The sequence below is a fragment of the Eurosta solidaginis genome, chromosome 3 (assembly GCF_040869045.1).
Source record: "Eurosta solidaginis isolate ZX-2024a chromosome 3, ASM4086904v1, whole genome shotgun sequence".
In the NCBI taxonomy this organism is placed as follows: Eukaryota; Metazoa; Arthropoda; class Insecta; order Diptera; family Tephritidae; genus Eurosta; species Eurosta solidaginis.
In genome coordinates, this window is record NC_090321.1 from 79,375,032 (window position 1) to 79,402,616 (window position 27,585).

At 38.6% G+C, this 27,585-nt stretch overlaps 1 protein-coding gene across 4 annotated transcripts in view; it reads right to left on the minus strand.

The window, feature by feature from the left end:
- The window catches only part of LOC137244052 (serine-rich adhesin for platelets), a 403,539-nt gene that overhangs the window by 228,935 nt on the left and 147,019 nt on the right, over positions 1-27,585 (minus strand). For 2 of the 4 annotated variants that reach the window (XM_067772530.1, XM_067772532.1), the window contains one exon: positions 10,932-11,165. The exons of 1 other annotated variant lie outside the window; for it this stretch is intronic. The gene's annotated coding sequence lies outside the window, so the exon portion shown is untranslated. Of the gene's footprint in view, positions 1-5,084; positions 5,153-10,931; positions 11,166-27,585 lie in introns of all 4 variants that reach the window. One more of the 4 variants, XM_067772529.1, reaches the window with a different exon arrangement.

Here is a 27,585-nt window from a genome sequence, read left to right on the forward strand (position 1 = left end):
GTCAATGTTGATAAGAATGCTGGAATTCCCGATGTAAGAAACCCCATAGCCCATATAACGATGTCTAATTAGCGAACGGCCCGTACTCGCCTTGCCCGCAATAATCACCGAATGTATGTTCAATGCCAAGGTAGGTGTTGTTTTAAGAGCGCCGCTGATAGCAACCAGCGCAGTCCGTTGAGCTGCACTAACGTTTTGGTAAAACTCGCCGTCTCACTAGACCATTACCCCATCTAGCAAGATCGACTTGACAACCATTTTATAAAGCCAGTTTGTTACCCTTGGCGAGAGTTCCAAGTTCTTATTGATGGCCCCCTGCAGCATTAGAATGCAGCCGTGGCCTGCCTTTCCAGTCCCATCCTCTAATTAGCCCTCCATGACAGCTCCCTATCCAATATAATCCCTAGATATTACACCCTATTACAAAGTACAAACGATATTAACCCAATCGAATATGAGCTGCAATCGCAGATCTTGTATCAATTCGCAACAAGAGCCAGCTCCGTTTTTCTTGGATTGATTGACAGTTCACGTGGCGCAGCCCACGAAGTCACACAATCAATCAAGCCCTGCAAAATAACGAGCAGGGTGTCCAGAAAGTTTTTCCCAGAAACGGATGGTCATCTGCGTAGGCAAATTCTCTGCAACCACAGCTTCGATAGATGATAGGGTTCGGATACACTACGACAAAAAATATCGTTCCAGCACTGAAAAAGACAACATGAGGCAAATGGGAGGAGCATTTAAAGAACTGCTAACTCCCTGCATGTTCCGGTAAGCTGTGGCCAACCTGCAAATACTTGTCTAACCCGACAAAAGACAATGATAAAATATCCATCGGCTTTGGCGATAAAATTTCGTCGGACTCGGAGAAATAGGCCAGCGGTTTTTTGCCGGCAACTTGTAATGCTCCTTCAGTGGACAAGGCCAGACGTCGTGCAAACAGACGAACACGTAAACACAAACACGCCGAGTCATCCATTACCATCACTCAAACAGAGGTGGGAAAAGCCATTAAAAAGGCCAAGTACTTTAAATCAATAGGCCCAGGTGGAATAGCCATGCAAAAGCTAAACCACATTTCGTTGAAGTCCTTTATAATTCCCGAACAATTAAAAATGGCAAGAATAATTCCACTACTAAAGCCTGGGGACCAGCTAACGAAGGCGATATCTACCGATATCACTCCTTTCGCCAGTAGCGAAGACATTGGCAACCGTCCTGCTCCTTCATTTCACTACGAATGTTCGCCTAGCCATCCATCAAGATGGTTTCCGCAAAATGCATAGCACAACCAACGCGCTAAACGCCATAAAGACTCAGATGAATTACGGACTGAACCAGGAAAACCCCCATCATAGAACGGTGCTCGTGGCATTTGACATGTCAAAACCTTTTGACACATTCAGCCACAGAACGCTACTCCAAGACAAGGAAGGTTCAAGCCTCCCCTTGTCTAAAAAGATGGACCCCAAATTATGTGAATGGTAGGCAAGCGTCAGTTTAATTTTAGTTACTATCATTTCCTATGCTGACGACTACACGATAATGACAACGGAACCTGGCCCTCCAAATCCTAGTCGCTTGCGTGCTGCACCTAGGGAAAAGATAACGGAACGTTGCTAACCATGTATAAAGCAAGAAACCGGCCGCTCATGTGCTAAGCGTAACCAGTTTGGTCGCCTACCCTCAAAAGCAGACACTGGAGAAGCTGCAGGCCTGCCAAAATGCTTCAGTCTGAACTACCACCGGATGTCTTCATATGACCCCTGAACATCATCTACATAGTGAGGATGAAGAGCTCAATATTACAGAGCGTATCGAAATGCTAAAGAGACAGTTGTTGTTAAATTCTCACAAATTTGGACATCTCGCAACAACTGCTTGATCTAGACACGCCTCCAAGAGGGTTGAGGAAATATATTCATAAGAACTATGATGACATCCAGCTCCTACCAACACAGCCATTTAATCCAGATAAGCATTAGGAGCGCCTGGGCAAAGCCAAGACAGAAAAAGAAAGCACACTACCAACGGAGACACGAGTCACCCTGATCCAACTTCGTTCCGGATACTGTAACATGTTAAACTCTTCCTAGTCCAGAATCAACTTCGACATACGTATTGCATGTCCTGCATACGATGTGACCCCACATGACATCAAACATATTTTCAATTCGAATGTGCAACCTATGGCTCTAACACCAACTTCCTTATGGTCCGCCTCTGCTGAAACTGCAACTTTCCTTGGACTACCGTTAGAGAACTTTGACAACAATTTGTGAGGGGCGCACTAATCGAATGGGGGCGAAGCACTGCTAACACAACAACAACAACACGATTATCATCATCAAATTCGCACAAATCATCAGCCTTTTCAATCAACTTAGTCAAAACTTTTGGTTACTTAAATATAGCTCTTAATATTGGCTCATTACAAGTAGTTTGAGTGGACAAAATTCGCAGTTGCTAAAGACGTGACAGGTTCATTATGAGCCCCAGCGATGTATCATGCAATTAATGGAGTTTTCTGTTTGTTCTTTTTCTTCTATTTTGTCATGTTTTTTTTGCTACTTTTCTCTGTTTCTTAAGAAATTTCTCTGGTGTTTCATATTTGTATTTTTTCTAAAGAAACATTTAGTCAAGAAAACAGCAAAAGTAATTATCACCTTGTAAACTTCATACAAAGGGAAAATGTTATACGAATGTACATAAGGGGAAAAAACCTGATGTTGCTTAAGTATTTGTGAATGTGCTCTTGAGAACATTTATAGTCCACTTCATAATCTATTACCCAGTTTAATGTATTTCTATGAGGTAGGTCACTGCTCATTTAAAGGAGGACAAATGGCCTTTAATGTGTAACTGTTGTAGTCATATGTAGGATTGCAGCTTTGTACCTTCTGCTTTCGCTTGATATGTTAATTCTCCAGAGAAAAGGAGTGCGAAAAATGGTGACATATGGAATGGAATATAAATATTGAAGACTAAGTAGTAGGACCCCCAGAGAGTTAGGGGGCTTAGAATATACCCGCGACAGGTATGCCTGTCGTAAGAGATGACTAAAATACCAAATTGATTCAAGGAAATGTGTACCGCAACCCTTTCAAGGTGTTGACAGCGCAAAATATAGCTTCTCCAAGCCAATTGTCAACTTCACAGATCCGTGGCAAATCCTGTTACTTTAGCAGCCGAGGCTCTGGCGACCACAAATTCCTCATGGATCTAAGGGGTGGGAGGGCGGTATGGCCTTGAAGGTTTCATGTGGTCATACTAAATCGTTCCCGAGATGGTTGGGCTGGTGCCTTAATGGTGCTTGTTACCGGAAAGTAACGGATCTGCACTCGACAAATGACCATCAATATTGATAACACTCCCCAAGGCCTTCGGGGAGTGTCCTTATAGCTACAACAACAACTAAGTAGTAAGGAATATTTAAGTTATAATAAAGGTAGCCAAAGAAGACATAAACACATGCCTGCACCCAGATCGACGCGTAGTGATAGACCGACGGAAAGCTGCCAATGACTTCGCAACACCACTCCCTGCTCAGACCTACTCTGTGCGAGCGCAAGTCAACACGACGGAATGCAGTAGCAGTGGCAGCATATCTCTAGAGCACTTCGTACCACCGCCGAGGAAACAATTGGTTACCGGCGACCACAGATAAACAGCGACCACGAAAAAACAATTGGTTCAATGAAATATGTCTCGTTGCAGTTGAAAGAGAGGAAGCTATAAGGCAACAAAAAGAGAGTTGAAGAACGCTACTGCGATTTCAAACGGAAAGCGATACGTCTTTTTGGGAAGAAAAAAATTGAGGGAGAAAGGCGAGAGTGCGCGGGCTTGAGCTGCTAGCCATTAGGAATAACACGCCGCAGATTTGGTCAAAAAGTTAGGCGAGAGCGCGAAGGTTCTAAGCCCGGGGTACCCTCCTCTCAAACGACCAGGTAACCAATGTCCATAGGGTGCTTAGGTGAGGGAAGGCGTACTGCTATGTGTTATTCAATACAGAGAGGGATGAAACGCTCAGGAAAGATGATGAACACGAGCCCGCAATCAGTGATAATAGAATTAATATTCCTCCATCCGACTAAGACGATATCAGAATAGCGATAACGAGAACAAAAAAAAACAACAGACGGCGGCGCTACGTCAACTTTTGTACAAAAAATGGTCAAACGAGTGCATGCCCGACGATTGCAAACTAATGTCGTTTTATTTTCTGAAAAAAAAAAAAAAATGTTACCCTCATGTTGCACTCTAGAGTTCTAGATTTTTGACTAGGTCACCTGACGCTTTGCCAAATGGCTCTATTTGTAGGGAATTGTATCCCTTTTATTATTCAGTGAAAAATATTTTGTGAAAGGAACACACAGTCTCATGAGAGAGCTGAGAAGAACTAAAAGGACGACACTATTTTCAGAAAAGAAAACGCCATAAGCCTTTTTTCAATTTCTCTAGAAGGGGATCCTGCAAATTGCGCCACCAATAGCGGAATCAGCCTTCTTCGAGCGTATTGTGCAAAAGACTGATGCCCGCCGGGAAGCGGCTGATTGGGCGTATCTATTAAGTGCGGTTGATAAATCTACCAACGAAAAGAATTTCACTATGCGCCAAATCTTGGAAGAACCCGCGAAAAAAGCAGCCTCCGACAGCATGAAAAGGAGCTGCCTATATGCCGCTATGTTTGAATTTAGCTTCTCCGCAAAACTTATACCGCTTGCCTTTACTATAAGGAATGCTAAGGAAATTGGTTAACGACCACGCCCATAACGTCGTGAACGAATAAAATAAGCTATATCTTTGCAAAAAGAGCTTTATATCAATATATTTCTTTTCCCAAGTGGAATTATAACAAGAAATCGGAAAAAATTCAAATTTTTTAAAATGGGCGTGGCACCGCCCCTTTTAGACTAAGCAATTTTCTATGTTTCGGGAGCCATAACTCGAAGAAAAGTTGCCGGATCATGATAAGATTGGGTACACATATTTTCCTTATAGCAGGAAATATTTCTAGTAGACTAGAATAATAAGCTATAACTTAGCGAAAAATAGTATTGTATCAATGATATTTCACTTACCAAGTTTTGTTGTAAGAGGAAATCTTTTAAATGGGCGGTGTCACGTGTTATGTAGAAAAGTAATTTATCTGAAATGAATTGTACAATTGAAGCTCACGCTGGGTATATATGTACGTTTTTCATTCAAAATATAATGAGTCAATGCAGTGCTCGGTTGATTTTTTCAATTTGTAAACAGCAAAGCTCTTGTACATACATAAATACCAAATACCGGCAATACGTGCCGGCCTATTAACCTAGTGGCAAATTGGCAAGCGAATAGTTAACAACATTGCCAAATTGTCAATGGTTTATATATACGTTGACATGATGAAGATTTGCTTAAAAGTTACCAAATTGAATCTTCCGCTTTTAGCACTGATACAAAGGTAATATGACATAATGCGTGCTTTCGATTTTAAAGGCCCAGAAAAAAAGAAGCGAAAAGAGCTTCTGATTGGATCAAGCCTTACGAATAATTTTAATATGTATGTAACATGCCAATTATTTAAAGGGTTTCATAAAATAATTTACTTCATGTTAGTCTAATATGGTTAACAGCGAATCTAAATTAAAAGTACATATAGCTACGAATACGAAAACGGCCGTGGCAGATTTGCCAAATTTTATCAATTTTCATTTACGACAATCATAATCATAATTTAAGAAATAAACTAAAATGAATTTTGTGGCTGAAACTATGGAAACCAAACTATAAAAACGTTTTCGAAAAATATTTTAGAATTTTACGAAAATTAAAATTTTTTTTATTGAGGTTTCAGAATGCTGTTTAATAGCCCAATAAATTTTAGTCTAAAAGAGTACGTGTTATAGGTCTCTCCCACTTCCGCTTTCACTCTCACTCAAACTCTCGCGCTTACTTTCACTTCAGCTTCCACTCCAACTCTCACTCCTACTCCCATTTCAATTCTCACTTCCACTCCCAGTGCACCCCGATTGGGGATATAAAGCGAATTGGGAATGTGGCACCGCATATTTTTCCAAAAACCGTTTTTCTGAGCGATCCTTGAACCGTACAGAACGAAAAAAAAACAAGTAAGGACGGGACTGTCTTGGGCTGTGCTGAAGACCTCCTACCTTTCACGAATGGAGCTGGGAAATAATCTTATCCAATTCGTAATATCCGCATAATCGGATTTAAAATATGTGTAATATATACAGAACAGACATATGTACATACATAAGACGATATTTTCGATAAATTATATATAATAAATAATAGGGTGGGTCGACATTTTTAGGTCGGACAGGGTATACATGAAAACTTTACAATCAAATGAAAATTTTTTTAGTAGGTCACGAAAAAAAACCTTAAAAATCAAAGTCGAAAAAAGTAAAAAAAAAAATTTAATTTCGCAGGCGTGAAAATTATTTTTTTTGGTGTGCGTAGTGGAACTCTTTTTTCCTGAGCCCAAATCCTATCGAAAAATCGATGGCGCGATATCGGTTAATAAATCGAACCAGTCTAATAAATAACCCTTGCACTAAGTTTCACGTTTCTTGTTGTCTGCATGAGAACTATGTATATATGATGTAAAGGTAAGAGTTTCGTGAAATTTGAAGCCGCTAGCTGTTAAAATGGGGCAGAAATTACGAAAAGTTTCCTATCTGAACAATCGGTTGTATGGGACATGTGCTATTTATACGACCGATCGCTTTCCCGACAAACTGGTTTCAGCTTTGTGTCATCACTGTCAATTTTCAAAAATTTTCGAAAAGACTTAAAACTTGTACTGTTAGATGAAATTGACTTGACGACAAAACCGCACACTCAAGAAAAATTCAGATAACTCGAAATAAAAAGTTCGAAATTTTCGTAAAATTTCCTAGATTTTATAAACATTTTAGATTTTTTTTTTGTATAATTAAAATATCGAAAATAAAAGCGTTAGCTGCTATTTTTCTGATCGCCGCTGTAACTAAAAATCGATCGAAAAATTATCCAAAATTGCTCCACCTAGGGGATTCTGCACGTGACTTCTTGTTCCAAGTATCTAGATCAGCCGGAAATTACTTTAAAATTTAACGGAAGATTCCCCAATTTTGAGATAAAATTGGTGAACAAACTATTAAGCGACCTAATATAAAGGTAGTGAAGTAACTAAAAACATTGAATGAAAATGAAAAGCACCTATTTTAGAAGTACCCAGCTATCATATCATAGCATATCTACAATGAATTTTAAGCCCCAAAGATGGATGATTTAATTTTGAAGCACCCTACTCTTTTCGAAGTCAAACATTTTACAAAGGTTGTAAAGGATAAGTTTCTTGATTGACTTGGCATTATTTTTATAGACAATTGACCCAAATCGATGACGATCAACGACCATCGATGACTGAATTCGAATGCCAAACAAATTGAACTTTATTTTGATGCTGCCAACTAACAAAGCAGCGGAGCGTTGAAGCGTGTGGGTAGTGGATAAAAACATTTTTGTTCTCCATGGAATGTGTATATGAGAATGCTTAAACCCAAATCTTGCATTTAAAAATTTTGGTTTTTTCGTTCATACGTAAAAGTTGCACAATGCTATTTACTTACAAATAAAATGTGTAGACACATGTAAGTAAATACGGAGGTACCAACAAAAGTTCGCCTAGTTTGTGACTCTTCAATGTTAAAAATTGTCTATCTCAAGCGTGCTAAGGGGCAGCTTTTACCTCCCTTTAACGCCGGCACCTTATTTCGTAGAAAACTTTCAGTTACATGTAGCGTTGCGAAATTTCCCGTATTGGCCGGGAAATCCCATATTTTTCATAAATTTTAAAGTGTCCCGCCGGGAAATGCTATGTCCCGGCATTTTCACAATATCAAAATTAATAACTTATAATCTGCTACGAAACATGGCCATATTTGCGGCTTCGATTGTATTCAGGTCATTAGCATATTGCATGCAACTCTGTAAAGAAGAAAAATTCATCCCTACTGTGGTTCAGAATATTGTCAATGTTTGACATATCGCACACCTAAATACTCATTTTGCATGGGGAAGTGTTGTGTTTTAAAATAACGTTAGCAAAATGAATCCATAGAATATTGAATTCGCATTAAATACAGTAAACGTAATAATTATTAGCCTGTTTCATAAAAATATTTGTTATAAATAAATGAGTTTAAAAAGTTTAATTCTGTCTAAAAATTATTTCGCCGAAATGAGCAACCCGTGCAAATAAATAGGTGTTTCTTATTTTTCAAATGTCCCGGGAAATTTTTAAAAATCCCGGGAATTTGGCTCAAATTTGAGATTTGTCCCGGGAACCCGAAATAAAAATCGGACAACCCTAGTTACATGTCAAAAAACTGTTGGTTAGCGTTAACCCGTGATAGAGAAAGCAGCCCTTAACCCTTAACACAATACTGTTTTTTAAGGTTCAAATATGGAGTGCTCTCTGGGTATTACTTAATTACTTAATTGGCGCTTCACCGTGGAAACGGTTATGGCCGTCCAACAAGGCGCCCAGCTGGCTTCTTTTCTCTGCCAACCGGCGCCAATTGGTCACACCAAGGGAGTCTAAATCGTTTTCCACCTGGTCCTTCAACGGAGTGGGGGCCGCCCTCTACCCCTGCTTCCATAGGCGGGTTCCGATAGAAACACTTCCTCGCAGCCGCTGCGTTTTATTTCACTCTCTGGGTATATCCTCGTATAAAATGGTTGCATTAGGTATAAGCAGATCTCATCAACTCATTGAGATATTCCTTGATTGCTCAAGTCTCCAAAAAAACCGACAGACAGGCCACCTTAAAGGCAAAGGTGTCAGTTTTCGCTGGCGTCCACAAGGCCTCTCAATGTCTCCTTTTTCTGACTCCCTGGGCACAGCGATATTGGATGAAATTAATTTGCAGATGAGATAGCCATGAAAACTTCCGAAATAGCCACAAGCGAGGCGGCCACCGCTGGGTTAAATCCTGAGGAAAATCGGGGAATATGAGATAAGGGCAACGGAGTAGCTGTGCACCAACCGAGTTGATTGCAAGATCTCAAGGTCCTTATGGCGGGCAACTTCTTTAGGTCACCGCTGGGTTAAATCCTGAGGAAAATCGGGGAATATGAGATAAGGGCAACGGAGTAGCTGTGGACCAACCGAGTTGATTGCAAGATCTCAAGGTCCTTATGGCGGGCAGCTTCTTTAGGCCAGCGCTGGGTTAAATCCTGAGGAAAATCGGGGAATATGAGATAAGGGCAACGGAGTAGCTGTGGACCAACCGAGTTGATTGCAAGACCTCAAGGTCCTTTTTAGAATATGAGAGGAACTAGCTTCCTTCTCAAGCAAAACAAATCTGCAGTGAGAGTACTTACGGCTGTCATCGCAGCTCTTTGCACTATTGCACCAATGCTCCGACGGTGGCGCGTACCAACAAGCTCCCTCTTCAGAAGCTGTCAGAATGAGAATGAAGAGGAGTCGATTAATCACTCTCTCTGCCGATGTCCAGGACTGCAAGCAAGGCGACTCAGATTTCTGGGCGCACGGTTTTTTGACAGCCAGGCAGAGGTTGGGAAGGTGGATATCTTACTCCTAATTAAATTCATCAAAGAAAGCAAGTGGTGGAGTAAACTGGTTGAACGTGGAATGGTGGGAAATTTCCACGCACGCCCTCTTAACCTTACCTAAAATATTAGTTCATTTCAAACATCGAAAGCAGGCGGCTAACTTCGAGAAATGGGTAAATAATTTTTTTGCTTATGGATGAATCTCTTGAAAGAATTGCATTGGTCTAATACTCAGAACTATTTTTTCTAGTCCACTGATCGTAATTTTATTAGACCTCTCTTTTGCAGCACATATTCCAACTGTTACCGGTAATATTGGAGACGGCAAATTTCGTTAGCGACCATTGTAACCACTTCACTGTCTTTTACATCCTAAAACCTAGTTTACATATAACGAGACTATCTTCATTTTCGTCCTAATCGTTAATTATATAACTAGATTTGCCATATAAATTTGTCCCTTCGATAATCGGTAAATATGACGAAGTTTTAGAGATGCGGATTTTTTTTATAGAAAAACTTTCACCTCTAGAGTGTAATCTCTAATTAAAAGCACAAAATAAAAGAAACACGTGAAAATTTGTCGGAAAATACTCTAGTTCCCAGGGATGGAACATGTGTAAACACGTAGAATATCTATTGACGATTAATTGTACATTAAGGCATGTATCAACGTGGTCTAAGATACTTGTCAATTTTGTGACTGATAATCACAATTTTGTTACCAGGGTAGAAAAGAGGCATAAGTAAGTACTTTGACATTGTTGATTACGAATTTGATTATACTTACTTCTTATTGAATTTCGAATTTTCTTTTATTTCTTTTATTTCACTTTGCTAATGCGGGCAATTACATTCGGTTCACTACATTTTTCACTTAAGGCCCAAACACATTCGATTTTTAAATCGTTTTGGCGTTTACGCTACGTCAACAACTGATTTTGAACACACACGTCTCCATGGCTATGTTCTCAATTAAAAACCAATGCAATGGAAACACCAAAGTAACACCAAAAGAATTTTAAAATTTACGTTTTGCTAGCGTTGTCAGTCGATTTCCCCGCAGTCTTCTTGTTTTGATCGATTATATTATATTTTTTATTAATAGAGATCAATTAACAAAAAAAAAATTGTTTTTTTAACTAAATAGTTTGTTATTTATGTACATTTTTGAAGAAAGAAAAATTAAAAATTTGAGTTTTCTTTTTGCGTTCATTGTGCCAGGAAAACTCTAAACGTGCGTTCTTTCAGTGACGCCAGCGCCAAAACGACGCAAAATTCGAATGTGTTCAGGCCTTTATTTATGTAAGTTTTTCCGTTCGATCCTTTTTTTTTTATTTCTCTGCTTGACTTACCTGAGATTTTACTTTTTGGAGTTTTTGTGGTCGTGATGCTCGATTTTCAATTAAATTCGACGTAGAGTATGTATTTGTGTATAGCTAATTTAAATGCGCCAACTTCGTCCTTCTCCCCCTACTCTCTTCCTCTACACTTTTAGCACTTAAGGAAAAACAGATTTCTACGAATCTTTTGCGTCTTGTAGTCTATTGGTTACAGTTCACATCATTGCAAAAAAGTTGAGGTGGGCACTGTAAATAAAAGAAACGGAAAGCAAGAGGTTAAAGTTGAAATAATTTTACGTAATATTTGATTGTTTAATATTTAACAAGTTGATTTTTTACGTAAGAATGGATGCTGATATGATCACTAAAGCTCAACAGACAAGTATGCGTTTCTAACCAACCTTGAGTAGGAAGGTATCTTCAAAAAGTTCGTCGGTTGATATAACCACAATTGTCACAATTGAGACACAGAAGCTTTGGACTGCGCTAGCCACTGAAGTTCCGCTCCTCTCACATATTGATAAGAGCGATACCGTTGAATATTCATGCGTAGATTCGTTGGATCTCCTAACTGTTAAGGTTTCGTTAGTATGGTGAGCTATAACCTTACGTACGAGAAATTCCGGCAGTAGGGAACCCTTATGCTCAAAGTACACTGAAAGAAAAAGACTGGTAAAATCAACCGAATGGATAAAAATTGACAGAAATACGGGTCAATTCAACCGAAATTTCTGTCAATTTTTATCCATTCGGTTGATTTTACCAGTCTTTTTCTTTCAGTGTAGAAAATTGAAGACCATGACATATTGTTGTTGTTGTAGCAGTGCTTCAACCCATCTAATGGGTGCGATCACCTACAAATTGTCATCAATATCCTTTAACGTGAGTCGAAGGAAACGAGCAGTTTCAACAGGGTTGAGTTGAAGAGACATGGGTGTTAGAGGCGTTGGTTCCACATTACAATTGAAAAGATGGTTGCTGTTATGTGGAGACACGTTAAATGCGGAACATACATTGGGTATATAGGGGTTGATTCTACATAAGTAAGAGTTTAACCCATTATAGTATGCAGATCCAAGTTGTGCCAAATTGACGCGCTTCTTCCTGTGCAAGTTTCTTTTCTCGACTGCGAGTTTCGGGTATTTCGAATTTACAACGGGGGCAATTATCGGCATAAGCCTATATCGCTATAGTGCGATTTCTTTAGCCTGTTGCTGGAGAATATAACTTTAGCAGCAGGTATAATACCGCGGGTATACAATCTATCAGAAGACATATTGACATCCGCCAGTTCTGCATTACCTTTACTTGATAGAGATGCGCCAAAGATAGGTCTTGCAGTGAATGAAGTCAAGTCGAGTTCCTGCTTTTCTGCGCATTGGTGCTTGGCAGCCACGTCATTGTTGACAGATATTAATTCGAAACTTTGAAAAACTATATCTGTTTGGAATCCAGCATTAACAGCGAAAACAATATTAGAACAGAAATCTAATATGGAATTTCTCTCGGCAACTACATAGTGCTACTTTGACCTGAGAAGATAATGGTAAAGTAAACTGCTCACTTATCTTGTTTGGTTGATTTTCCGACAGGGTGGTTCGGCACAACGCCGAAACCGGTTTGTCTCAAAACCAAATTTGAAAAGGAATGACGGAAAATTGTTCCAATATACATCACTGCTCACTCGACGAACAGAAATCACGCTCTCGTGGAATATTGACGATGTCAAGAGATGAGAGGATGGCTCTTAGAGTACTCGAAAGAAAAGTTTTTCGGAAGATTTATGGTCTTTCTCGGTGTGTATCGAAAGATAATTTCGACTCCTAATAAAAGAGTCATATCTTAAATATTTTATTAACAAGGACGTATATCACATATTCCGTTAATTGGGTCGTATCTCAGGGAAGGAAATCATTAGGCTAGGTCGCTATAGTGATAAGATGTATGAACGTTACGCATTGTGGCTAAAAACTCCAAAGGCTGGCTAGGCCATGTTATGAGAATAAGATATGGCGTCTCCACTTAAAGTATTCCGATCGGCAGGCGGATTTAGGAAGCAAAGGAAAGGCTGCTCACGACTGGGTTCAGAGGGACAGGTGGATGCAGATTTGAACTTTCTTGTTACTCCCAACTGGCGTCATTTATCGCAAAACAGGGGAAGGTAGCTGGCATGTCTTGCTAGGTAAAGGCCAACATTGTCTAGGCGGTTAGGCACCAATTTGTGTTGATGAAACTGTGGCATGCAGCTTGTTTAATTTTTCTCCAAACTGGGGGACGAACATGTTTTATGCCGACTTCGGAATGTTATCTGCCAAGGCAGATGATTTTGCGGAGAAACTTCTACAAACAGAAATAAACTCGAAGAACTTTCCAAACAACTATCAGGGGGCGATCGCTTTTTAGAAAATTGTTTATACTAGTTGTCCCGTACTTAGTGGCGCGCCATTGTTTAGATAGGCCAGCACACTATCACAACATCACGGCAGCCGTCCTGCTAAAATTGTTAACAAGGTGGGGGAAAAAATAATTCACACAATAACAATTTTGCACTTCCAAAAGATGCCTCAGCGTCCACATTTCCAGAAGGCAAAATACTTGTGAGGCATCCCAGCTCAATATTTTATCTCATACCGAGGCTTCCTTGAATGCGGTGGTCTACAAAGCGAAGGCGTTTCTTGGGAGAAAGTAGTTTACGCCAACAGGTATTGAGTACTTTATGGGAAACTATATAGGATCGGTCACGTGTTCCATTATAATGAACTGAATTGCTAGTGAGATTACAGCACAGAATGTCTTATGGTGCTTAAGGGTAGGATTTGTGTGCCAGAGGATTTCCCCAACGAAGCATATATATATCGCTAAATTATTTAGGTCAATAAAAAATCGCCGAACCCATCCATCAAACTGTAAATTGCTTTTCTTTTATCTTGATAGTCCCACAACAATAAACTGTTTGAACTGATACATTTTTAAGTAGAGCATTTCGTAAGAAGTTTTTAAATATTCGCTAAATCCTTAAGTGTTTGTTTATCAAATAAGTATGTTCGTAATACCCAATAGGGATTTCGGTACCAAAATCAATGGCTTTGAACTGACTACGACGAATGCGATCTTCAAAGACACGCAACTAAATCAATACAATCTTAATCAGTATAATCGCGAGAACTACGAGGTTACAGCGATTTCAAGGTCTGTTGGAACAACACAAACGGATGGAATGACAAGGAACACCACAGGAGCTGCAATTTCTCTGCCGGATTTATATACGTTTTGGTCAACCCAGAAGGTCGCTTTCAACATACAAGATATCTCAAGGTATTACTCTATATACCGTCGGATCTGAATTAACTCGCAAACTTTTTCAGCAGAAAATTGATATTGCATAGCTCTTAGAGTATTAGCAAGAGTTCAGGTCCCAAGCAGTTCAGATCTAGCCATCACTACATATGTCTGGAGAGCGTCCTAATCTTCATGTTGATGCTCAGTCTAAGGCTTAAGTTGCGTAACGAATGCTCATAGCCTGTTTCTGTTTACATCCCCCATTTTTTAAATATTGAAACAGCTAAGGAGGATCCTTCTGCTGAAACGTCAGAAACTGGCTAACCCAAAAAGTTATATCTATCGTTACCTTGACTTCATCTACTAATGCTGACATAAGTAATCCCATACCGCCACGCCATTCATCTTCAAAGATTCTGTAAAATTAATGGCACCACCACCGCTTTCCAATCCTAGTGCCAACTGCGCCTATTCAGTTGAATATATATGTGTAAATATGCGTAAGTACACACGTCAAACAGGCAAAGCTCCGCACCGGTAAGATCTTTAAGCAAGGACGCGAGGAAAACTACAAGTTACGACATGGTAAAATAAAATCACTCATAAGATAGAAATTCTAGTAGCTAAACTGCATGATAACCAAATATGTCACATTGATATCCAGCAAACTAGTGTCACTTTCGTTACATCCCTAAAAACTAAATAGCAGTGTTCTTGACGTTGTACAACATTGCGTTAGCAGCCATCTCTCGGCTACTTAAAAAGCTTGTAAAGTTGGAAAAGACAAAGACGCGCAGCTGACAAATATAAACAATTGCTACAGAGAATAATACTCGCCAAAAAAGTTACTGGTTCTAAAGAAGTAACAATGGAGCAAGTTGAGCCCTCCGCGATAATCCAAATGACAACTTAATGAGCCGACACTGCCTTGCAGGCAATAAACAGTTGTTTCATCCAACGTTGCACAACATTCGGCGTTATCTTCTTCAACTTCCTTTGAGCGTATAGCATAATTGGAATACAGTCAGCCCACATTGTAGGTAACGGTTATGATCTACCAGCGAAACTTACGTTATGCTGGCCAAACAAAGATCAGGATACGGTTATCGTTTTGATTCTGATCTAACCAAGGTTTTCCGGTTAAACTCAATGTACGTTTTGGGTATGGGGTTGCCGTACAACGGGAACAAACTCATCTTTCAGTAAAGTTACTTTGTTACGAGGCTTTTAAAAATGTATAGGACTGCCGTTTAATGATCTCCACATCAGTTGTTGTTGTTGTTGTTGTTGTTTTAGCGATAAGGTTGCTCCCCGAAGGCTTTGGAGAGTGTTATCGATGTGATGGTCCTTTGCCGGATACAGATCCGGTACGCTCCGATACAGCCCCTTGAATCTGGTATTTTAATCGCCTCTTACGACAGGCATACCTACCGCGGGTATATTCTGACCCCCTAACCCGGTGGACATCAGTTCTTGAATAAATGTACCATCAAATCAAAGCAAACTGCTGCTACAACAACAACAGTGGGCATGATTTGAGATGCTCCTTAATCTTTTTATACCTTTCATGAAAATGAAATGGTATATTAATTTCGTCACGAAACCGAAAATTGTAAGTCCTTAAAGGAAAATAGATAGACCCACCATTAAGTATACCGAAATAATCAGGTTGAAGAGCTGGGTTGATTTAGCCATGTCCGTCTGTCCGTCTGTCCGTCTGTCTGTTTGTATGCAAACTAGTCCCTCAATTTTTGAGATATCTTGATAAAATTTGGTGAGCAGGTGTATTTGGGTGTCCGATTAGACATTTGTCGGAACCGACCGGATCGGACCACTATAGCATATATCCTCCATACAACCGATTTTTCAGAAAAAGGATTTTTGTAATATCTTACCCAATTTAACAGATTGAAGCTTCAAACTTCACCATATACTTTCGTATATTGCACATATTATTGCCTGAAAAAATGTATGAGATCGGTCGTATATATAGTATATATCCCCCACAACCGATTGTTCAGATAAGGAACTTTTCGTAATTACTGCCCTATTTTAAGAGCTAGAGGCTTCAAATTTCAGCGAATGCTTACGTATATAGCATATATTGTTGTCTGAAAAAATCATAAAGATCGGTGGTATATATAGTATATATATGGTGGTATATATAGTATATATATATAGCATATATATATATATTTTCGCAAATTTTAGCCCCATTTTAACAGCTAGAAGCTTCAAATTTCACCGAATATTTACTTATATAGCATATATTGTTGTCTGAAAAAATCATAGAGATCGGTTTTATATATAGTATATATCTCATACAACCGATTGTTCAGATAAGAAACTTTTCGCAATTTCTACCCCATTTTAACAGCTATAAGCTTCAAATTTCACCGATTGCTTACGTATATAGCATATATTGTTGTCTGAAAAAATCATAGAGATCGGTTGTATATATAGTATATATCTCATACAACCGATTGTTCAGATAAGAAACTTTTCGCAATTTCTACCCCATTTTAACAGCTAGAAGCTTCAAATTTCACTGATTGCTTACGTATATAGCATATATTGTTGTCTGAAGATAAGAAACTTTTCGCAATTTCTACCCCATTTTAACAGCTAGAAGCTTCAAATTTCACCAACTGCTTACTTGTATAGCATATATTGATGTCTGAAAAAATCATTGAGATCGGTGGTATAAATAGTATATATCTCATACAACCGATTGTTCAGATAAGAAACTTTGCGCAATTTCTGCCCCGTTTTAACAGTTAGAAGCTTCAAATTTCACAAAATGCTTTCGTATGTAGCATATATTGTTGTCTGAAAAAATCATAGAGATCGGTGGTATATATATTATATACTTCATATAAACTGTCATATTGACCCCTTTTTTACGGCTAGAAGCTTCAAGATTCATCAAATTTCATCAAATAGTTACGTTTACGTCATATGTTTTTGAAATACGTGATTCGTAGCCATAGTTTTTACATGCAGACCACAAAAAACGTGAAGCTTTGCATCCTCACACAGATTACCTACCTATTTTTTATTTTATATTTATCTTAAAAATCGTTTAGATATGTTCAAATTTCACCAAATGCTTACGTGTATAGCATATATTGTTGTCTGAGAAAATCATAGATACCGGTGGTATATATAGTATATATCCCATACAACCGATTGTTCAGATAAGAAACTTTGCGCAATTTCTTCCCCATTTTAACAGTTATAAGCTTCAAATTTCACCGATTGCTTACGTATATAGTATGTATTGTTGTGTCAAAAAATCATAGAGATCGGTGATATATATAATATATATATGATGGTATATATAGTATATATATATAGTATATATATATTTTTTTTACGATTTCGGCCCCATCTTAACAGCTAGAAGCTTCAAATTTCACCAACTGCTTACGTGTATAGCATATATTGATGTCTGAAAAAATCATTGAGATCGGTGGTACACATAGCATATATCTCATACAACCGATTGTTCAGATAAGAAACTTTGCGCAATTTCTGCCCCGTTTTAACAGTTAGAAGCTTCAAATTTCACAAAATGCTTACGTATATAGCATATATTGTTGTCTGAAAAAATCATAGAGATCGGTCGTATATATATTATATACTTCATATAAACTGTCATTTTGACCCCTTTTTTACGGCTAGAATCTTCAAAATTCATCAAATTTCATCAAATAGTTACGTTTTCGTCATATATTTTTGAAATACGTGATTCGTAGTCATAGTTTTTACACGCAGACCTACCTGTTTTTTATTTTATATTTATCTTAAAAATCGTTAAGGTATGTAGATCTGTTCACTATATATTTCTTATCTTATACATCCGATTATTCGGAGATTACGAACGGGATAAGATTATTTTTCAGCCCCATTCATGAAAGGTATGAAGTCTTCGGCACAGCCGAAGACAGTCCCGTTCTTACTTGTTTTTATTTTACTTATTGATCGGGTCTGTGCATATTTGAAATTTTTCGTAAATTAAGATCATCATCATGTCATTCTGACTTTGCTCCAGCGTATCAGAGCAAAACAAGTTCTCATTCATTAAAATAAATAAATGTAAGCCGCGATAACCTCCAAAGATATTTTAGGCCGAGCTTCTCTTCCAATTTTCCGTCGTGCTCCTTTTAATTTGTCCTACAAGTTGGCGGGACGGGACCTACTTGCTTTATACCGACTCCGAACGGAATCGTGGCAAAAATGCGCTCGTAGTGCTTGCCAGTGCTGTTTGGAAAAATTTTCTTCTAATTGCCCGGGGCTTGAACCCAGCATCTTCGGTGTGATAGGCCGAGCACACTACCACCACACCACGGCTCTCACTCATTATAGCTTTAATTTTTAATAAAAAAGATCCTAGATTTGAATGCGTGCTGCTAATCAAGACTTGAAACCGTTTACTCGTTTGAGTTCCCAGCAGGGTGTTTTTATTCACATCCAATGCTTCTTTGAAAATAAACGCAAGGAAGTAAAAAAAAGAATTCTTGAATATTGGCAGAAGCCTTATACAGCCAATGTACATATTGCGGTGAATACGCACTACCCAAAATCCGCAATGTAAAAGAGGAAATAGCAGCAGGAAGTATAAAGAATTTATGCAAATGAGTTTGCGAAACAATAGTTAAGGCAAAAACAAGTAAGGAAGGCTAAGTTCGGGTGTAACCGAACATTACATACTCAGTTGAGAGCTATGGAGACAATATAAGGGAAAATCACCATGTAGGAAAATGAACCTAGGGTAACCCTGGAATGTGCGGTTTGTACGATATGGGTATCAAATGAAAGGTGTTAATGAATATTTTAAAAGGGCATGGGCCTTAGTTCTATAGGTGGACGCCTTTTCGATATATCGCCATAAAGGTGGACCAGGGGTGACTCTAGAATTTGTTTGTACGATATGGGTATCAAATGAAAGGTGTTAATGAGTATTTTAAAAGGGAGTGGGCCTTAGTTCTATAGGTGGACGGCTTTTCGAGATATCGCCATAAAGGTGGACCAGGGGTGCCTCTAGAATTTGTTTGTACGATATGGGTATCAAATGAAAGGTGTTAATGAGTATTTTAAAAGGGAGTGGGCCTTAGTTCTATAGGTGGACGCCTTTTCCAGATATCGCCATAAAGGTGGACCAGGGGTCGCACTAGAATTTGTTTGTACTATATGGGTATCAAATGAAAGGTGTCAATGAGTATTTTAAAAGGCAGTGGGCCTTAGTTCTATAGGTGGACGCATTTTCGAGATATCGCCATAAAGGTGGACCAGGGGTGACTCTAGAATTTGTTTGTACGACATGGGTATCAAATGAAAGGTGTTAATGAGTATTTTAAAATGGAGTGGGCCTTAGCTCTATAGGTGGACGCCTTTTCGGGATATTGTTATAAAGGTGGACCAGCGGTGACTCTAGAATGCGTTTATACAATGTGGGTATCAAACGAAAGGTGTTAATTTGTATTTTAAAAGGGAGTGGGCCTTAGTTCCATGGATGGACGCCTTTTCGAGATACCGCCATAAAGGTGGACCAGGGGTCACACTAGAAATTGTTTGTACGATATGGGTATCAAATGAAAGGTGTTAATGAGTATTTTAAAAGGGAGTGGGCCTTAGTTTTATAGGTGGACGCCTTTTCGGGATATCGTTATAAAGGTGGACCAGGGGTCACACTAGAAATTGTTTGTACGATATGGGTATCAAATGAAAGGTGTTGATGAGTATTTTAAAAGGAGTGGGCCTTAGTTTTATAGGTGGACGCCTTTTCGGGATATCGTTATAAAGGTGGACCAGGGGTCACACTAGAAATTGTTTGTACGATATGGGTATCAAATGAAAGGTGTTAATGAGTATTTTAAAAGGGAGTGGGCCTTAGTTCTATAGGTGGACGCCTTTTCGGGATATTGTTATAAAGGTAGACCAGGGTTGACTCTAGAATGCGTTTGTACATTATGAGTATCAAACGAAAGGTGATAATGAGTATTTTAAAAGGGAGTGGGCCTTAGTTCTATAGGTGGACGCCTTTTCGATATATCGCCATAAAGGTGGACCAGTGGTGACTCTATAAAGAGTTTGTACAATATGCGTGTCAAATTAAAGGTATTAATAACAATTTTAAAAGGGAGTGGTGGTAGTTGTATATGTGAAAGCGTTTTCGAGATTTCGACCAAAATTTGGACCAGGGTGACCCAGAACATCATCTGTCGGGTACCGCTAATTTATTTATATATGTAATACCACGAACAGTATTCCTGCCATGATTTGTTGCACCATATCATTACTGGAGTTGAATCTGGACATAATTTACTTATATATACCTTAAAGATACTAAATTTTTTGTAAAAATTTCACTTTAAACAATTTTTTTTTTAAAGTGGGCGTGGTCGTTCTCCGATTTTGCTAATTTTTATAAAGCATACATATAGTAATACAAGTAACGTTCCTGCCAAATTTCATCATGATATCTTCAACGACTGCCAAATTACAGCTTGCAAAACTTCTAAATTACCTTTCTTTAAAAGTGGGCGGTGCCACGCCCATTGTACAAAATTTTACTTATTTTCTATTCTGCGTCATAAGTTCAACCCACCTACCAAGTTCCATCGCTTTATCCGTCTTTGGTAATGAATTATCGCACTTTTTCGATTTTTCGAAATTTTCGATATCGAAAAAGTTGGCGTGGTTATAGTCCGATATCGTTCATTTTAAATAGTGATCTGAGATGAGTGCCCAGGAACCTACATACCAAATTTCGTCAAGATACCTCAAAATTTACTCAAGTTATCGTGTTAACGGACGGACGGACGGACGGACATGGCTCAATCAAATTTTTTTTTCGATACTGATGATTTTGATATATGGAAGTCCATATATATCTCGATTCCTTTATACCTGTACAACCAACCGTTATCCAATCAAAGTTAATATACTCTGTGAGCTCTGCTCAACTGAGTATAACAAACAAAAAATTCCAACGAGGGATAAGCCGCACAACTAAAATGAAAAACATAGGGAACGAAATATTAAAACTGAGAGAAGCACAAAAAGTTGTCAACGGATATGTAAACGAGTAAAGCGGCAATTACCCACCGACGTGTGCCGTACGTACGGATGTTTGTCGTACGAAACACGTTTGAGCGAACCCTCAAGCCCGTAGGAATCAATGTGTGCGTCTGTGTACATGTACATAACACATTTGTGTGTGCATTGTTTACAGCAAAGCACTGTTGCCATTGACCAGTTTGCATGCATGCTTATGGAAACATCAACTTTTTCCAATTTAATTTTTGATGTTGTAAAAGGCTGGAATTAATATTAAATAAATATAAATAGATCACATATTTATAATCTGCACTTTTACATAATTATTTCGAATTATTTTCACAATTTTTCAAACTTTAATTAGGTGTTTTTGCATAAAACTGCAAACGGTCAAAAATTAGCACACAAAATTTTACTAGGCAACTCTGTCTAGTGAGAGAGCGATCAGCTGACACGTTCTTAGGGAAAAAATCAAAATTGTTTTGATTTCTACGTTCCGGGCTACGTACGTACGGGCGTTGCACGTCGGTGAGTTTTCGTTTACATTGCACACTCATAAGATAGGTTGTGTCAGCTGACACCGTTTTGGTACGTACGTTCGTAACTGCCGCATAAAAGTACGCAAAGCAGTTTTGTCTTAACCATGTAAAGGAAAAGGTGGAAAAGGGTGAGGTGTAGAACACAAACTGACACAATAAGATATAATAAATATGCACATAGCTGGGTCAGGTTTTAAAGCTAACATTAAGCACCCAGCAACAATAATTGGGGGAAGGAAAACGTGACAAAATGTAATTTATTTGTATTTTATTAATACTTGTAAAGATGAAAGGTTGAAAGAAAATAGCGAAAATGATTTGAAAAGCAAGGCATAGTAACCTTAAGGTTCCTCCCTATGGGGTTGTTAGAAACGGTGGCCACCGTGATGTGATGGTAGCGTGCTACGCCTACCACACCGAAGATCCTGGGTTCGCGCCCCACGTAAAGCAACATCAAAATTTTAAAAATAAGGTTTTTAAATTAGAAGAAAACTTTTCTAAGCGGGGTCGCCCCTCGGCATTGTTTGGGAAGCACTCCGAGTGTATTTCTGCCATGAAAAGTTCTCAGTGAAAACTAATCTGGCTTGCTGATGCCGTTCGGATTCGGCATAAAACAAAGAGGTCCCGTGCCGTCAATTTGTAGGAAAAATTAAAAAGGAGGACGGCGCAAATTGGAAGAGAAGCTCGGTCTAAAATCTCTTCGGAGGTTATGGCGCCTTACATTTATTTTTTTATTTTATATTGTACATAAATCTGTCCCTAAAGCCGTGGCATTACGGCAAATTCAAGATTTTGGATGGAAGTACAGTACTTGAACAATATTTTTGTGCTCGAAGTGAGACAGAATAGAGGCAACGAACAATATCCGGAGTAACGAATTAGAGGTTTACGCTGATTACTTTATCGGCGGCGGCGGTGTGGGCGGCGTGCCGGCGTAGGCCGGTGTTGTTACTTTAAAAAGCTTGATGTTTCTATTTAAAAAATAATAATATTTAGGAAAGGTTTTGTTTGTATGTATTTAAGGAATTCAACGTTTTGGCCATTTCGGAACGATCCGGGGTGTTTGCCTCATAATCTCGCAGATGGTTCAAAAATTTTCAGGAGTAGCTCCTTGCGGAGGGATTGTCCCTCATTCACTTACTCCAGAGAGGCTTCGAACCTAACCCTGGTCTTTGGAATTGGAATTGGTACTCATTTATGGCTCCTTGGTGGTCACGCACAAAGGCGACTTACGGTTGCTATTAATGGTCTATTAATACTCATGACTCTCGTGGCACAGGGCGCATCCAGTTTTTTTCGAGCTACAATTATCGATGTGCGAACAGTTGCAATCCCGACCACCAGTCGTTACCACGCCTCCTGACCCTCACACCATATGCCAGCACAGACGCTACAGTACTGCGACTTCGAACTCATACCTTCGTCGTCGTCACTTTCCTAGAAGCTATAGCTCCCAAGACTTTCTAACGGATGTTTCTGTCGCACTATGCTGCCGAGCTACACCAGGGAAACACCTTGAGACGTTAGGAAGTGACTATTCGGCCAAGGATGCCGCCCTCGAAATCATAAGCAGTCTAAGTGGATGTCATTGCGTAACTCATGGGTGAAAATTTAGACCAAAGTTTGCAGACGTTTGTGTTAACAGCAATGATTTCAATAGTCTTCGTTAAATCAAAACGATATTTTAAAATGAAAGTCGACCGATTTTAAGTTGAAAGATGTTAACTGCTGTTTTCCGGCCTTATGTTTTCAGACTAGTTCGACTGTCCACTACATTAGGGCAGTAGCACACACGGTCATTAGTTCGACTGTATTGAGAAAGTTTTTCCTTCACCACTTTGAGTGTTATTGCGAAAGACAAAGCATCACCTGGTAAATATATGCGCCTACGTATTCACATTTGTAAAAGGAGCCGTAACGTGTAGGTGATATTTAAACTTGGTTGATAGGCTATAATCAATGTGATTCACTCCAAGGGACTAGTTTTGGATAGGGCCGCCAACTTTAGGAAATGTCAAACCGGGAGATTTGGTTGTTGAAGGATGAAGTGTTAAAATAAAAATTAAAATTTCAGACGCTATTGTATAGTTTCGCAAATAAACAACAGATGTTTGAATGTAAGCCCAAGTGATTTTTCAAAGCCTTCTCATACGTACATATATCCTCAACTTAAGTATGAGGTAAGAATCATTTCAAAGGAGTGTTTATGCCCATTGAACCTACTAAAGGATTTTGCATCCCTGATTTCGCTTATTCTGTCAGCCAATCGCAATCAGCAATTTTTAAGTCGGCACCTTTTTTGGGTATTTTCCTTTTTTAACAACTTGAGGAGAATTTGAAAACATGTTCGCCTTGGGTCATTTTATTTGAATTCATTGTTCATTATATAATATTTTGAAAAAAATATGTAAACTGGCCATTTAAATTTATTACATAAGTTTTCTCTTAGTGTTTTGTTTTAATAACTTGGTGAATTGGGTGAATCGAAGTCCGTGGTAAGCGGCGGCGGCGTTTATCGGCTATAACGAATGCAAGTGAAAGCATAAGCGCAACTCAACAACCAGATATTTAGTTGCATAAATGAAGGAAAGGAACGGAAAGAAAATGAAAGAAAAGGGAAGGAAAGGAAAGCAAGGAAAAGAAAGGAAATGACATGAAAGAAAATGAAAGCAAATTAAATGAATTGAAAGGAAAGTAAATGAATTTGGTTGAATTTCAACTGCTGGCCGAACTCTAGTATTTATAAAAAGGCAAGAAAGATACATGAAACAACCAAAAGTAGTAATAATTTGCAGGCAAGTGTGCAAACGAATCAAAAAATTAACGAATGTTCTGCAGTAGTAGGCGTTATCGCTTCCTTGGCATATATAATAGAAGAAGTCTTCTTCACAAATAAGTGTTTGATACTGATTCAAACAACAGCAATCCTTAGCGGTGCCCGTCTAAGTTTAGGGAACATATTGTAGCGAATATTAGCAATTCCGACACACCACTATGCCGGAGTAAATAAATGCTGCAGAAACAGAAATGTAAACAGATGAGACAACAAATAACTACGTAGACATGTACTTAGCAGCTAAGATCGTATACGGCACTACGCACACATGTAAACAGCAACAAAGAGCGCATACAACATTACTCACATACAACTAGTCGAGAGGGCTGTTTGCGAAAAGTCTAGACCCTGGTAGAAATACGCGAACAAGGCAGCTGAAAGTATATAAGCAGCGAAGTCAGGGAAAGATTCATTCAGTTTGATTTTAAAATGTTGTAAGCAAAGTACGCGAATATTTTCAATTGTGAAGTTCTACTACCTTAGCAGTACTGTAAATAAAGAACATTTTGATGTACTGAATATTGGAGTTTATTTATCGGTTCTTGTGATACAGATGTGTGTGTTTTACCTTCCCTAAGAAAATCGATGATCAAAAGGCATCTTTCTATCAGCTTCGTTGACAGAATATACAACATAACCACTCACCTGATTATGTACAGTTTTGCAAATCATTGAAGTTTTGTACGAAGCATTTTAGTGGTGAACACTAAGGTTTAAAGATCTTGATCGTTAGTTTAGCCAAGCAGCAACCAAATCAATTGGGCAACTTTTTTAGCTCTATACATACGTATATGGCCCAATATAGCTAAGAATAGCCAAAAAGGCCATATACAAGGACAATAATGATCAATAGCACATTCTCTCTTCAATAAGTTCTAGCCGAAAGGTTTCAAATGCCCAAATAGGTAGTGGAATGTTTCATTATGGAGAGCTTATGAGAATAAGCACCTTTTGGTGGAAATTACTAAAATAAAATCTACGAGCATCATATTGAACTAGCCCTCTCAGTAAACTGTCTGTGTGTCTCAAATTTGCGACTTCAACTTCTACCTACCACTTATCTTCAGAAGATCCTGCATTCTGCCCACAGCGACTGAAATTACTCCTCCGTCTAGGCCAGGATTTTCGCTTACAATTGATAGCATTTATAAGATGCAAAGAACGAAAACAAGTCAACAAGTACTTAATAAGTAAGTAAGTAAATCAACCAGGAAATGAGTCCAATGACTCCACAACATTAAGGAATGAAATGATAATAAATTGTTTTTATCGGAAATGTCTCAACTGTCTCGACGAGATGTAGCGCGATTCTTCAACTTTTAAAATTAATATTTTTCAATATATCGCGCACTTTAAATGAACTCAATGGATGCTGTGAAAGAATGCCAACAATACAACAATAACAACTGCCATTCAACCGCTAACGATTGTAGATAAATACTCAATTTTTATGTAAACAAGAAACAGCTGTAAGCTGTAATCCATAGAATTGCCTGCCTTTCAAAGCTTGAGAGGACGTTGTAGTAATTTATCGCAAAACAAATTTGTTATCAGTTTCTGGACGACGGACGAACAATGAAATGGCGCAGAAGCTAGACAAAGAGTGAGTTTCTGCATGCCTGGTTTGTAAAGCTGTGCTAAGATAAGTTTATCATCGCATCAGACTTTGGCAGCGGGAGCGAGAAACTAATTGGCAAAGCAAGCAGACGCACTAATCAAATTAAAGGTTTTTTGAGTTTTGATTAAACTTGAGGAAAATTATATGAAATCAAATAACAAAGTTGGTCTAGGCTTCCCGTTGTGCTTATTGCACAACTTTTTTATGCCTTAATTTAAAGACTTGACATGATAATGTAAAAAAAATAAATAAATGTAAGGCGCGATAACCTCCGAAGAGATCTAGGGCCGAGCTTCTCTTCCAATTTGCGTCGTGCTCCTCTTGATTTTTCCCTACAAATTAGCCGGACGGGACCTACATGTTTTATGCCGACTCCGAACGGCATCTGCAAGGCAGATGAGTTTTCACTGAGAGCTTTTCATGGCAGAAATACAATCGGAGCGCTTGCCAGACACTGCCGAGGGGCGACCCCGCTTAGAAAAATTTTCTTCTAATTGAAAAATCTTATTTCTAAAATTTTGATATTGCTTTGCCCGGGAGTTGAACCCAGGGCATACGGTGTGATAGGCGGAGCACGCTACCATCACACCACGGTGGCTGCTGATAATGTAATAATGTGTCGATTATTCACACCTGCCCCTGAAAATAAACTTTAGTAATACGTTCAAAATTGTTGTGTGCACAACAAAATTAAAGCTTAATTATTATTTCTTACGATTAAAGTCAATTATTATACATAACTTTTTAACAAAATTAATTTGATTTGCGCGCATTGAAAAAAAAGCCGTGAATGCTAGACTGGGTCAGTCCCCATACGAAAAAAAAAATTTTCAAAAGTTTACCCCTTAATTTGAAGTTAAGCATAGAGTTTCGGGATTTTTGATGTGTAAACATTTTTGCTTACGGTATGGAAGTACGGAACGTAAACGGTAGCAGTATGTAACCGTGAGCGTAGTTTTTTAGAAGTGATATGGTATGTGGAGTAATACAGAATGTAAGCGTTAGTGTAGTCACTACAACGGAGCGTAATGTGGGAACAACGTACGTGGTAGAATTGATATAAGCAAAATCAGAAGGGAAATCAATGGACGAAAATTAGCGAAGACAGAAAAACAAATCGAAGACATGTGTCTAAAGAAATAAAGTGAACCAACAAAGGAAATGAAGTAAATATAATAAAATGAAACAGAAGAGGAAAAGAAAGAGAATAGTATAAGGGCAATGTCGGTAATGAGGGAAGAGAAGGGAGAGGAAAGGCAATGAAAAAATAAAAGGAAGATGCAGGAAAGGTTAGCTTATTAGTCAAAATAAAAGCAAAACCGGCGCCAATCG